The sequence below is a fragment of the Dromaius novaehollandiae genome, chromosome 6 (assembly GCF_036370855.1).
Source record: "Dromaius novaehollandiae isolate bDroNov1 chromosome 6, bDroNov1.hap1, whole genome shotgun sequence".
Classification (NCBI taxonomy): domain Eukaryota; kingdom Metazoa; phylum Chordata; class Aves; order Casuariiformes; family Dromaiidae; genus Dromaius; species Dromaius novaehollandiae.
Genome location: NC_088103.1, coordinates 7,177,326 through 7,190,155, shown reverse-complemented (window position 1 = coordinate 7,190,155; position 12,830 = coordinate 7,177,326). Strand labels below are relative to the sequence as shown.

At 44.0% G+C, this 12,830-nt stretch overlaps 1 protein-coding gene across 4 annotated transcripts in view; it reads right to left on the bottom strand.

The window, feature by feature from the left end:
- Positions 1-12,830, bottom strand: part of PRKG1 (protein kinase cGMP-dependent 1) — a 496,774-nt gene that overhangs the window by 39,255 nt on the left and 444,689 nt on the right. The gene's annotated exons all lie outside the window — the stretch shown is intronic.

The following is a 12,830-nucleotide window of genomic DNA, read 5'->3' as shown; positions in this document are numbered from 1 at the left end:
TCTAATTCAATAAAGGAATGAAATTGATTTAATGACTTGTTCCCTTCAAATCACCTTCTTTATTTTATTGAAAACCAAAATGACATTGTGAGAGAAGAGGGGGAAAAAAAAGCAATTTGAGGGCAAAAAAACAAAAAGAGGTGTCGAGAAAGGCGAAAGGTCCCATAAGAACGCCCAAAAGACAATGCAATAAAGCACTCTTATCTGGGGGGTACTGACACCAAATAAGTTAAGCTTTGCTTTATTATTTATACTGTCACCAGATCCTGCCAGTGACCTTGTTCCTATGGCCGCATCGGTCTGACTGCATCCGATTTTGGAAACTAATCACCACCGCGCCTGCTTCGAACTTGGAACAACCTTGTGTGACACAGTTGCTTATTGATCATTTTAACTAATCATGAGGTGCATATTAAACTCATAACCCTTAAAAAAAAGAAGAAAAAACTGTTAAATGAAAGACGTATTTCCAATTCCCTTCTAAATCACACAAGGCACATCATTTCAGGGGTGACAGCGCGATGAGATGGGTCTAATGTTCATGCTAAATATATATACAGCGTATGATTTATCCGTGGCTTTCCTGACCACTTAAATACATTTAATGACTTATAATTGCTAGAAAGCTGAGATCCCAATATGGAAAACTTTCCTTCAACGGTGAAACAACTGATGCAAAACTTCTAGCGAAAAAACTTGGCATTAGCTGCAGGGGACTGCATCCCCCCAGCAAAGAGGGGGTGAGAGATGCCAAATGCCACTATGTGAGTACGGCTAGGGTTTCCAAAGATGTACAGGAAAGATGAGGAAAAAAAGATCTCCTGTAATACCTCTTATCCTGAATGACCGCAGAGTCCTACAAAAATTGCGTAGAGTTCATAGCGTGTGACGTGAAGCGACAAAACCAGATAAAACATGCCGTGGTACTGGGAAGGCAAACGGGGTGCTACTCAACTCCTGGAAGAGCTACCAATTCTCCTCAAAAGCCTTGGGTCTGTGAGGACCCAGCATCTCCTGCTGCAGCCACAAGCTCTTCAGGTTGCGTGTGTCGAGCCACAGAAGCTGAAAGCTGATGGCTTTTAAAGTGGGCCTGTCTTGGGCAAAAATCCATGAATATTTCATTAAAAAAAGTAACTACGGTGCTACTTTGGTTGGGTGTTTTGGAAATCTTCTGCTAATTCTCAGATAGACTGGTTATGTGTAGTTAGTACATACAAGTGCAATGAAGCCTGTAAAACAAATCGGATCCAGTTCTCCAGACACTGCGCAACAGGCATCTTAGAAACAAAAGGTATCCATAAAATCCATAGTGAAACAAAAATGAGTATAAAATGTATGCAAGCCTATCATATGCTTGATAACAACTGTCACATCTGTATTCTGTTTTGTTCCCTGCTGCAAAGGTCAAAGTCCACTTTCAAATCAAATTGCAATAAAAGGACAAGATCATTATTGTCTAAAGGCACACAATTTATGGCCAAATTCTGTCAAAGAACATACCTGTAAATTCTCAAAATCTCCTAAATCTTGCAGATTACTTTCAATCAAGTTAGATTTATCTGAAGGTGAATGGGAGGATGGCGTGCTTTAATTTTAGCGTCAACGTGAGCACTACAACTAACAGGAGGTAGACATCTCAGCCCTGGAAAGCCTAAGAAGAAATCTCTTAAGTCGCTTAAATAAAAATGCCAAAATGCAAATATTCCCAATTTATTCCATGAATCAGAAATCAGGTCATGATCATCATCCTGAAATTCAGAACACAAATCCAACTTTATGGACTTTCAGGCAGCTTGCTTAATCTGTGGGGCACTCTCTAAACAGGAGCTACTGAGATCTTGGAAAGTGTGCTCCTTGTTCTTCTCGGTTTCATTCTGCAGCTGAAAACGGGCAGCCAGGAAACACGGTGCAGTCAAGACAGTCTTTCTACAGACTTCTAGTGTAAAAGATATGGGACGTCTTAACTTCATCATCTGTGCTATAGGCGAGAATCAGTCCCGCAACACCTTTCTTTAATTCCAGCATCGCTCTCCAAAATCAAAGGCATCCTTTCAAGGGATGAGGAGAGCCATTTGAAGAAAAACAAAAGTTTAACAGTTAAAGTTAGTATGTCTACAGGAATATGTTCGGTTCTGCGACAGGTTAAGGAGACCAGCTTGAGCTGCGATATTGCAGAGGACACCCGGGCTACTCCCTGGGAACAGAACAGAGAGAGGATGGATGGTAGAGACAAGTTTGCCACAAGCTTGTGCAAGCTGACATGCTGTCGATGTGGAAATAACTTAGCCCACTGTGGGAATAATGTGTGTGTCAGTTCAGGGCATATTTCTCATGGGTCCAGCTTTTCAGATGCCAGGGTCCTTTCCCACCTGGTGCTTAGCAGCCTGATGAGAAAGGAGTTATATTCTAGACCTGCGGCCATATACTGCTGCTCTGAGATTTTTCGAACAAAAAATGATTCCTTTGACTTCTGGAAGAGTTGGTATATTATACCAACAATAACATTATTAATATTAGTGTTTTAGGTTCCTAGATTGATATGCAACAGGCATATTAGGAAGGCACCTCAGGCAAGTTCTGAGGCTTGATTCAGCACCCAGAGGAGGGAATGCGGATCAGGCCCGTATTTGAATCCGGAGAAGTTCTGGAGCCGCTCAGCAAATCTCAGACAAACTTGCCATACCGCCATTTCTGGGATTTTCTGACTCTAGTTGGATTAGACATAATTTGGAAAAAGCCCTTCTTGCAATATTGTGGCAATTGCGCTTTGTGCCCCAGATAGCACAGGCCAGAGAGCCAGAAACATAACAGCTGAAAATGCAAGAAAGAACAGACACAGAGAACTTCTCAAGCCATTAAATGACTCAAATAGGAAAGAACAACAAAAGGTCCGTGCTCTGTAACTCAAGGATCCTTGCAAATCACCTATTCTCCTCCATTAGCAAAGAGCTTTTAAACGTAAGGCTGAGGTTTTCACAAGAGCTTGAGGGATGCGAGGTGTCAACTCCCACTGCACTCTAACGGGACTTCTTCGCTCATGCAAACATTTTTTTGGCTTTTCTAACTGACTCTACCAAACTATCCTTATTTAAGCAACCCTAACGATGCCTACCAAAGCTAACAGTTCACTATGGTGAGACTGCCCTTGTGTTTCCATCAAGGCAAGTATCTCCTCCATAGGTGATTTCAGGTGCTGACAGGGAGACGGAGGAAAAGTTTAGCCTTAGGTCAAACATGAGCGTCCTGCAGAATCTCACAAGCTCTTCTCCAAGCAGAGAAACCTTCTCCAAGGTTTTTGTAAACCTGAATGACAGAGATTGATCGAAGTCTCATTAAACGTGACTGCCTTTCTGTAACTCTAGCTTGTCCTAACAAGCATCAGCTCTTTACTGTGGGAGATATGGGGCTTGGAACCACAATTTCTTTCTCTCCCTCAAAATAAAATTAATACGCTCAGTGAATCAGTAATTAAAATGAGTTGGGTCTGCATCATCCTCAGCATGCATAGCAGTCCCATATGAGAAAGCAGAGTTATCTAGGGGACCACGAGGAAACACCGGCGTACACATGTCCCGTCACTTGGAAGGAGCAGCTCTTGAAGCATGCCCTAAGCATCTGGACAATTCCTGTTATGCACGGAGGGTGAGGAAGGCATGTGGCTTTTGCACACGCTGCTGGAGCTTCCCAACTATTTAAGTAACCGATTGCTTCATAGGACAGTTATTACGCTGAAACACATTTCAAGCTGCAATCCCCAAGCTATAGATACAAAAATCAGAACAGCCTTAACTAGGCAGCTAAAAAAGAAGAAATGAGAAAACGACATGAGCAAAGGTTTGTAATTACCCAACTGCTCAGCTTCCCTAAACTAGCTCGTGATTCCTATCACATGAACCGAATGTGTTGGGAAACATTAGACATCTGCTACCAAACAGTCATCTTGATGCAAAACTTGGCTTCTTTCCACCTGTATGCTGCCAACTAGACGTAAATTGTAACCAAATGGGAACCGACGATCAGCTCCCTGATGATAACAAACATAACAATTTTGGGCTGGCAAAAATAGAATTTCTGAGCCTTCCTCTGTGACAAACCCTAGCTATTTAACAGCTATTTTGTCGGCCTTATATTCCAGTTTGTTGGCCGGCCAGATCACCACAGCACCCATCCTGGGGACGATGCACTTCTGCAAGCAGAAAAATTCAATCTCCGCAAAGAGTAAAATAAACTGAATCGCAGGAGCTGGATGGCGATGATGAGGCTCAGCTTGCAAGAAGTCACACATGCAACCAACTTAGCAGCCACAAACGGGGTGGGAAAAAAAACACCACAAAAACAAACTGCATTTCAGTGCCCACGTAACGAAACGGAAATTGAGTCTCAGTCCAGCTTCTTCTAATTCTTAGGCACTAACTTTTCAGCACAGTTTCAGCTGATGCTGGATTTTTTTTAAAAACAATTGACGATAAATGAAGGCAAAAATGGCGTCAAATTTCAATTTTGTCACTGTTTTTGCTATACACCTGGACATGCATAGTCTAGATGCAGTAAATAAATGACCTGGGTCTACTTATGACACCCAGCTGCTGCTCAGCTGCCTTGCACCCTGAATCACGGAGAAATTTCTGGACTGGATTTGCAAATGCTGTTCATTAACAGAGAGGCAATGCTAAACAAGAAAATGAAACGTAGCAAGAGCTATGGATCACGTTCACGTAACGAGGAGCAGTGAGATGCGGAAGCAATGCAGGGAAGAGCAAATGCGGCAGATGGTGTGGGTGCCCCCATTCCTCCTACCCTGCGCCCAGCATTTTGCGGAAAGCTCAGGCTCATGTATGTCCAAGCCACCGACCTTTGCACAGCAGGAAATCCATGAATGGTCACACGGGTGAAAGCAGAAGAGAAACCACCTCGTGTCAGCGCCGCATGAGGTCCTTACCTTCAACTACGCCCTGTTTGCGGGGGACTCGGAAGATAAGTCACCTTGCTCTTAGCCACATGCAGGCAACAGACAGAAGCATGGCAGATCGACAGTGTATTTTACCCAACCAGCAAGATCCAGAGCCTGGAAATGCCTGCAAGCAAATTCTGGAGAGGCATTGACAGCAAATCCGTATTTCTTCGTGGTGCGTTGCCACTCACCCTCTCAGACATCCCCACCCCACGTGGGAAGCACGCTTTTTCCCTAGCGTTTGCTCGGGATGCCAGTCCATCTGAGCGAGCGCGTGCTTTGGATGGAGAGATGACCCTCGACAGCCCGTTGCAGCAAAAAGAAATAACCAAAGATACCAACCAGAAACACTGCTGGGGAAGGCGGTAATATTGTCCTCTAAGGGTTTCATCCTGCGAGTTGCAGAGCTCTCTCCACAGGCCTATTAACTAAAAAGAAGGTGCTCAGCCCAAAATTACAGTAAGGTAGAGCAGGCAGCGATAGCAGAAAATGAGCATCTCCTAAGGACAGGCTCTCTGCATAGGGAACGCCTAGGTTTTGTGTTTCTTCCTCCAGGTACCAGATGTCCATCTCTCTCACGCCACAGAAACGCACCTTTACTTTCAAAACATCCCTTTCGGATAATTGCTGCCATCGGTGAGAATGAAAACATCAAGAGAAAAACCATCTCTTTACCTATTTTACTGTCAATCACATAACGTTACACAAAAGCTGAGTTCGCGTTAAGCTCCGTCACGTTACATGACTTTATTAGCTTGTTCACAAATACAGAATCACAAAACCAGACCCGGACATCGCCATTTATAGTGACAGCAGGAAGACTGACAAGACACCAGGCTGCTGGGTAAAAGTGCTGGCACAAGACGACCGTGATCCCCAGGACTGGGGATGTGTGAGTATGGCCATAAATATTCTGCACAGTGTTTGCTATACTAACGTTAACCTGTTCCTAGGAGGGATTTTACCTTTTAGAGCAGGGATTTACTTGCAGATGAGGATTTGCTGCACTCCACCATGGAAGAGCAAAGAAAAAAACAGCATCTTGATCTCCCACTCTTAGCTTTTTTTTTCTAATTACAAACAACAGGAAAAATTTAGAAGGCATATATCCATCTATCTACACATTGCTATAGATAGATGGATATAGGGGAAAAGTACGATAAATAGTAACAGAGCTTTTCCTTGGTTCAGGTCTCCTCCTTCCAGACCATCCTTCTGAGGTCAGCAGTGCAGTGGCTTTAATTCCCGATTTAGCTGCTACCACTTCCTTTTGCCTTTTTACCTTCTACTGAAAATCCAAATCAGAGAGATTTCATTTGGATTTCTTAAAGCAATGTGCTAGTGGCGATTATGCAATTGCAAGCTACAGCTGCACAGACAATTGCATTGAAAAGAAAGGTTCTCTTTCTTTTCAAGTTAATGTTGTCGGGGCTGTGAATTTCCCTTTGACCTACCAGCACTTTAACTTCCAGTGTACTTGCCTTTAACGCTTTTCAAATCAGGAGAAATAGCATACCTCCTGGTTTAGATTTTCTTACAGAAAGTGAACATTTGAGTTGCAGCTAAAACAGACATTAAAGCTATGGCATCTCTAACTTCCTCTGGAAGGGGAAGGAGATCTGAAATTGAAAACATAAAGTTAAAAAACTAACAGAGAAATGGTTTTTTCTCCCCCCGCCGTGTTAAAAACACAAGACTTTGTGATTAGAATCATATGCAATGTGAACATAGTGTTATGCCGTTATAACAAGCTTTGTTCCTTGTGAGCTGTTTTAATAGTTAGGCAAATTTATTGGCATTACGGGGCTCTGAAGACCAGCTATGGCACCGAGAGCAGTTTTGCCGAGAAATGCAATCGAAGGCATTCAAATACAGTCAGTTAGCGCATTTCAGAAAGACCTTCTCATCATCCCCGCTCTCCAAAAAGTCTTAACAGCCAAGCTATTATCGTTGAATGCCTAAGTGTGACAAAAGGCGGCAATACCTTATTAAACACATTATGCCTACTAGGTTCTGTGCCTCCTGCCTAGCTGTAGCACGAGTACAGCGGTGGGACCTCAGCTGAACATATGATGCGTGGTGAGAGACTTCATTAGGAAAAAAACAGAACAACCCCCAAATCTCACAATGCTGTAGAGTTTATCAGAAGCTTGCGGTGGGAATCTGTCCTCTTATAACTAGGGGAAATGCACTGCTCCCTTTAAGATGCATGATACTATCCGTGTATCTGTGCCCACAAGCAGACAAGAGGAAAAAAAATAATCTCAGTCCAAGCAGATGCAAGAATTTTGCATGTATGAGGGTGCATTTTGATTGCTGCACTCCATTATCATGCTACCATGCAATTCTATGCGCTCGTATGCTGGAAACGAGCAAAATTTTTGGTCGACGAACCACACGTGATTTTTTTTCCATTACCGTGGTGAACCAAAGATTATGCATGAGCAGTGTTTCTGTGCCATGGACCTTCATGACAATTTTGCTGTTAAACAATCATAAAAAGAACAAAGCTGGACTCTTCTACTGTGAAATACCTGCTAATACAAGTCCTCAGCAAATCTCTGCCTCATGGTATAAAAGCATGGATGAAACTGGTTGCATACAACTATCAGTTTTCCAAATGCATCCTTTTTTCCCCGTCTGGATCACGCCTATGAGAAACATGAAGGTCTGGGGCATTGGTCTGGGGTCTCTGAGGACAGGCTGGAGCAATAGCTCCGGTGGCTGTTGCAGAATGGAAATTTGGGACAAGCTCCCTGAGTGCGCGCAGACCTTCAGCAAGTTCTCATTTGGGGCAAAAAGTCAATCTAGCACTCTCTAAATATGACAGACTGACTGCATGTACGGACAAGCTGCAGAGCGGATGCAAACAGATCTGATCCATACCCTATTTCCAAGCTGTCCCTAGGGACGGGCACGGTAAAACGGTTTTCTACTGAACATCAAAAAGAGGTCAGAGCCAAAACCCCCAAAACATTTGGGCAGCTGAGTTTTGCCGATAAAATTACCGAGGTGCCAAGGTCAGTGCTGCCCTACGCGACCCAGATGCTTCCTTCGTGACCCAGGTCCTTCTACCTGGATTGCACGGAGCTTTTGAATGCCTAATATCTCATCTTTTCCGGGACTGGCACATTAAGCTTCCTTTTATCTCCATCCCCGGAGGAGGATCCGGGAGGTGTGCTCAGGCAGCGGAAAGCCGAGCAGTCGCAGTGATTTGCGGTCAAAACCAGGACCTCCTCCTCTGCCCGTGTTTCAAAGGGAAAGGATGAGCCAGATGTCTGCATCCAAAGAGACAATTTTCAGGAAAAGCTTTCATGAAGCTCAGGCTCACAAAAGGCACCAGAAAGCCGCTTTTTTGGTTTGATGCCTAGACCCAGGGGAGCAACAGGATTTCAGCGCTCTCTTTTTGCAATATTCTCTTACTGACTGGTTTAAATATCCATTTGCAGATGCCTCATTCCCCATCATTGTTCAGGGGCCCAATTTGCCTTTGCTAATTTGGCCCCTGGCACCGGGTGCTGATGCAGCAGGCGTGCAACACCGTGCGCCGCGGTGCCGAAATTGCACCCAGTCCGGGTCGCGTTGCCCGAGTCCTCCAGCTGCTTTTTTACCACCCCATCTCATCTGGTCGCTGTGCATCCAGGGCCAAATTCTGCCCTCCAGAGCTGCGGGGGAAGGGAGGAGGCAGCCTTCCTCAAAGGTTCGGGGAGAAAAACTCAGATTTGGACCGCTCTGTAAGCGCTTTGCTGAACCTGTGCTGTCCTACCCCTGCCCCAGAGGATCTGCCTGGGCACCATTTCACAGCTACATTAAATACATAGCTCTAGTGACATGCCACAGCAATATGTATTTTAGTTTCCAAATCCAAGTGTTTCTCCTTTAAGTTCTCGAGAAACAGCCTGATGCTCCGAGCAAGATTATCTTTCAATGACCCAGCGCGAGACGTTAAAATACCATTTGCACGTGTGTAATCTGCCTAGTGCTGCGAATGTCCTGAAATAGGTCAAACAAGACACTACGCTATATACTTACCAAAACAATACTTTAATCAATTTTAATTAAAAAAGGGTAGGAGGGGGCAGGATGTGCAGTATTCCTTCCTCTGGTGTTGTTTCCTGTTCTGCACAGTATTAAAAGATATTGCTCAAGGAGTTTTTATTTTATTTTATTTAACTCTGGATGCTGTTAGCTCCAGATCAAAGAAGCTGTCTCACTGCCACTGAATTTTATCTGTGTTGAGCCTCAGCAGAAAGGGACTAAACCCAGAATACGTTGACACCCTGGATTACACCTGGATGGAAACCTCATTATTAAGTTGGTGGAAAAATACAACACGAAAACTCTTTTCCTATTCCAAAACAGACACCAACGACACAGCCTGAAATTCCACGCAAACCAAAATTCTAAGGAAAAGCAAATAATTTTTCCTTGCAACTCAAAGACCGCACTCTGACCTCGACATTTTACTTTCATTTCAATACAACCAGCATGAAGCACAAAATGAGAGATCATTTCAAAACAATCTTTACCAATATTTCTGTTTTTTTTCCACCAGATAAACCTTTGTGGAAATCACGTATTTCTGTAAGGCATTTCCTTTTTTTGACGTGTCAGCATTTGCATTAGAAAAAATCCCAACTAGTTTTCCTCGCAGACCAAGTACATGGAGAAGATGAGCCTGACTTGTTAACGGGTGGCAACGGGCATCGCTCTTGCCTCACTGAAGCAGCACTGATTTATTAAGCTCCTCCTGCACATATCTCAATAACACCACATTTCTATGCCAGCAGGTGTGTGGTAGTATATTTTTATATATATATATTTAAAATATGCAAATATATATATATTTTAACCAACAAGTGTTTAATGCTCTTCAAACAAAACACTGCACCCAGCAGACCAAAGACAGCCCATTACACGTTTTAGCTCATTGGACTCCACTGAGAGTTTCACGTCCTGGTCGCCCCATCCCAAATCCCTGGAAAGCAGTTGGATTTTTGTCCGCAGCTGTGCTCGTTGCAACCGAAGTGCGCGGTTAGGATCAGATTGCCACGAAACGCGTGTTGTGCTCCAAGCTACGCTGCAAAGAGAAAGCTGCTCTCTATTTAATGAGAGCAAACTGAGAGCACCACGCACTTCGCTGGGCTTTTTTAACTTTGCTATTACAGCAACCGGCAGTATTACGCCTTAATGGTCGTCTTGGCACATTCTCTCGCCTGCTAACACTTGTAGGAATAAGCGGTCTTTTTGGACAAATTACTAGCTGTATCCTGCTGGGTTGCAGCGCAACATCCAACACCCCCCTGCAAGCTGGCATGGCCTGAACCGAGCGCGGCTCCTTGAAGGATTGCCAGGTGCTTTTTGCCAATAAATTTTTCGAGCTGCTGAATCCATTCCTATTCCGCTGTTCCTAAATCGCAGGTCACTACCGAGATAAAATTGAGACCGAAACCCTCAAATCCACCAGCTAAATTCGCTACAGTTTGGATGCACTCAGTGACACCCTGTTCTGTTGTAGCACTCAAAGCCTAATTATTAAAGTAATGTGAAATCAGTGAAAAAGCAACCTCCCATGGTTACTTCCATGCTCGTTTGTCCCTGGTGATAGCTGCCCTTGAATAATTCAGAAGAAAAAAAGAAATACTACAGCAGGGAAGGAGACGATCCACTGACTTCCCTCTATTCTCTCCACTCTCCCTCAATTTAACAGTTTGTAGCTGTAGACAGGAACATATATTTGGCCAATAAGGCATGACGGCTTTCTTTCTTCTAGCCTTTCTGATTTTCTTTGGAGGAAATACCCATGGATCCCTAATCTTTTCCCTTTGGAAATCCCCCACGTGCCATCCGTGCTGATGAGAAGCACCCAGGGAAAAGCATTCGTGTTGGAAAGGCCAATTCCCTTTCTGTGGCACCAAAAGCGATAAATAAATAAATAAATAAAATGACACAGCCTCTACTTCATCAAGAGCGGATTTACATTTCTCAGCGCAAGTTTAGCTCACAAAGATAGTTTTTTTCCAAATTACTTTGATCTCTTCTGCTGCTCTCAGTATTGTTCACCCCCCCCATGTAAATATGGATCCTTGATGGCTAAGAGTAGACTTACCGCTTAGCGTTAATGCCCGAGTACAGTGCTCCATATTACGAACCCACCATTTCCATCAGTCATGAAATGCTCCGTCCCAGGGAGAAGGCTCTTCCGCCAAATATTTTGGTCCCATATATATACACCTTGTTTAAAACCCAAATATCAACGCCTTTAAGGTCAGCAAATCCCACCTAGAGAAGTTGGTCCAAGCGTGCCACCACGTATCACAGGCCGGAACAGCTATTTTAACGCAACTGGTGGGACAACAGGGAAGAGCCGTGCCCAACATCGGCAAGTGCCTTCTCACTGAGTTATAGGCAAACTTGAGGAAAATAAAGTCCAATTACAGCATCAAATTGCTCAAATCACAGTTAATTCTTTCTGCTGCTGTTCTACTTTACAAAATCTCGTGATCTAATAGTGTTGCAACCTGCTAATTAGAAACCCTGAACCCCAAATCTGCTTATTTACGCACGTAAAAGCTTGTTGGCCCTTTTGCCTCTAGCCTTAACGTAGGATTGCATCGCTTGCATAAGTAAATGCTCACCATGGCAACAGCAATACTTGGATTAAAAAGGCTTGATTGCCTTCTTTCTTTCTCTAGTATTTTTAAAAGAACAAGGGGAATGGATCGATATATTGCTGATGTTGGACATATTCATTTGTCCAACTTACCATGTTTGTTATTAATTGCATGTTTGTTAAAGTCCCCTGTGTTTCACATAACGACCGCTTGTGTTTTTGCCCAGCGAGCTGTATTAACCCGTTTCTTTTTTAAACGGCCTTAGCTTTCCAGGAAAGATTCACCCACTACGTGGTCTCCAGCTTGGCAACTGATAAGAAGTGGAGGTCAACCTCCACTGAACGAGCTGCTCTTCAAGGGCTGCCAGGAGACATTTCTGCAGATGTTGCTGCAGCAGATGGGTGAATGACACTGTGTCAAATCGGTGGCTTCCCCAAAATGCCCAGTGAGAACCATTAATTGCACCAGGGTCATGGAAGAAAACCTCCCAAAGAGTTACGGCAAAAACGTCAAGCTTTGATCCATTTTGCAAATGTCAGAGTGCTGCAGCCACGCTGGCATCACTGCTGAAGTTGTTTCCTCCGGCACGGATCACTTCTTCATCGGCTTTGAAAAAAAAAAGGTGCCATATTTGGGGAAGACGGGGAGGATGGAACATTGCATAAGATCCTACTGGAAAAGTGGGAGCAGGCAGGAAGCAGATTTTTCCTTACAAAGTGAGCTTTTCGTTCTACTTGTTTATTCTGGCAGACAGATGAAACCGTGGGAGGACCTCAACAAAACTGGGTTCCATACAGCCAACCCTGTCCTAATATTATCCTCTGTTAAACTCTCTTTTAGTCTGACTCATCCTTTAAGATTCTGCATCCTTGCTATGATCACTTTCAAAAGCAAAATCAATGTCTTGGGCCCTGTGGGATATAAAAGATGGACATTTATTAGAGTCCTTCAACACGGTCACTGGTCTGTTCTGGCATTTGTGCAATGCCACGTGAACCTGGAAAACATGCTGCAACATGCTGCTCAGCGCTCCCCGCAATATCACGTTGGCTCTGGGAGACACCATTGCCAAGGGCTCTACACAGCCAACTGGAGGTCCACCTGGGGAGCTGCATCATGGGAAGAGCAGAACCCTAGATGCTTTGGGGGCAAAACCAAATGATCTGGGAGACACTGAAACGGGCTTGAAGGTGTGGGGAAAAAAAAAAGAAGAAAGAGCACTCCCAACGGTAAGGATGAAGTACAGATTTGGTCCCACCAGCATG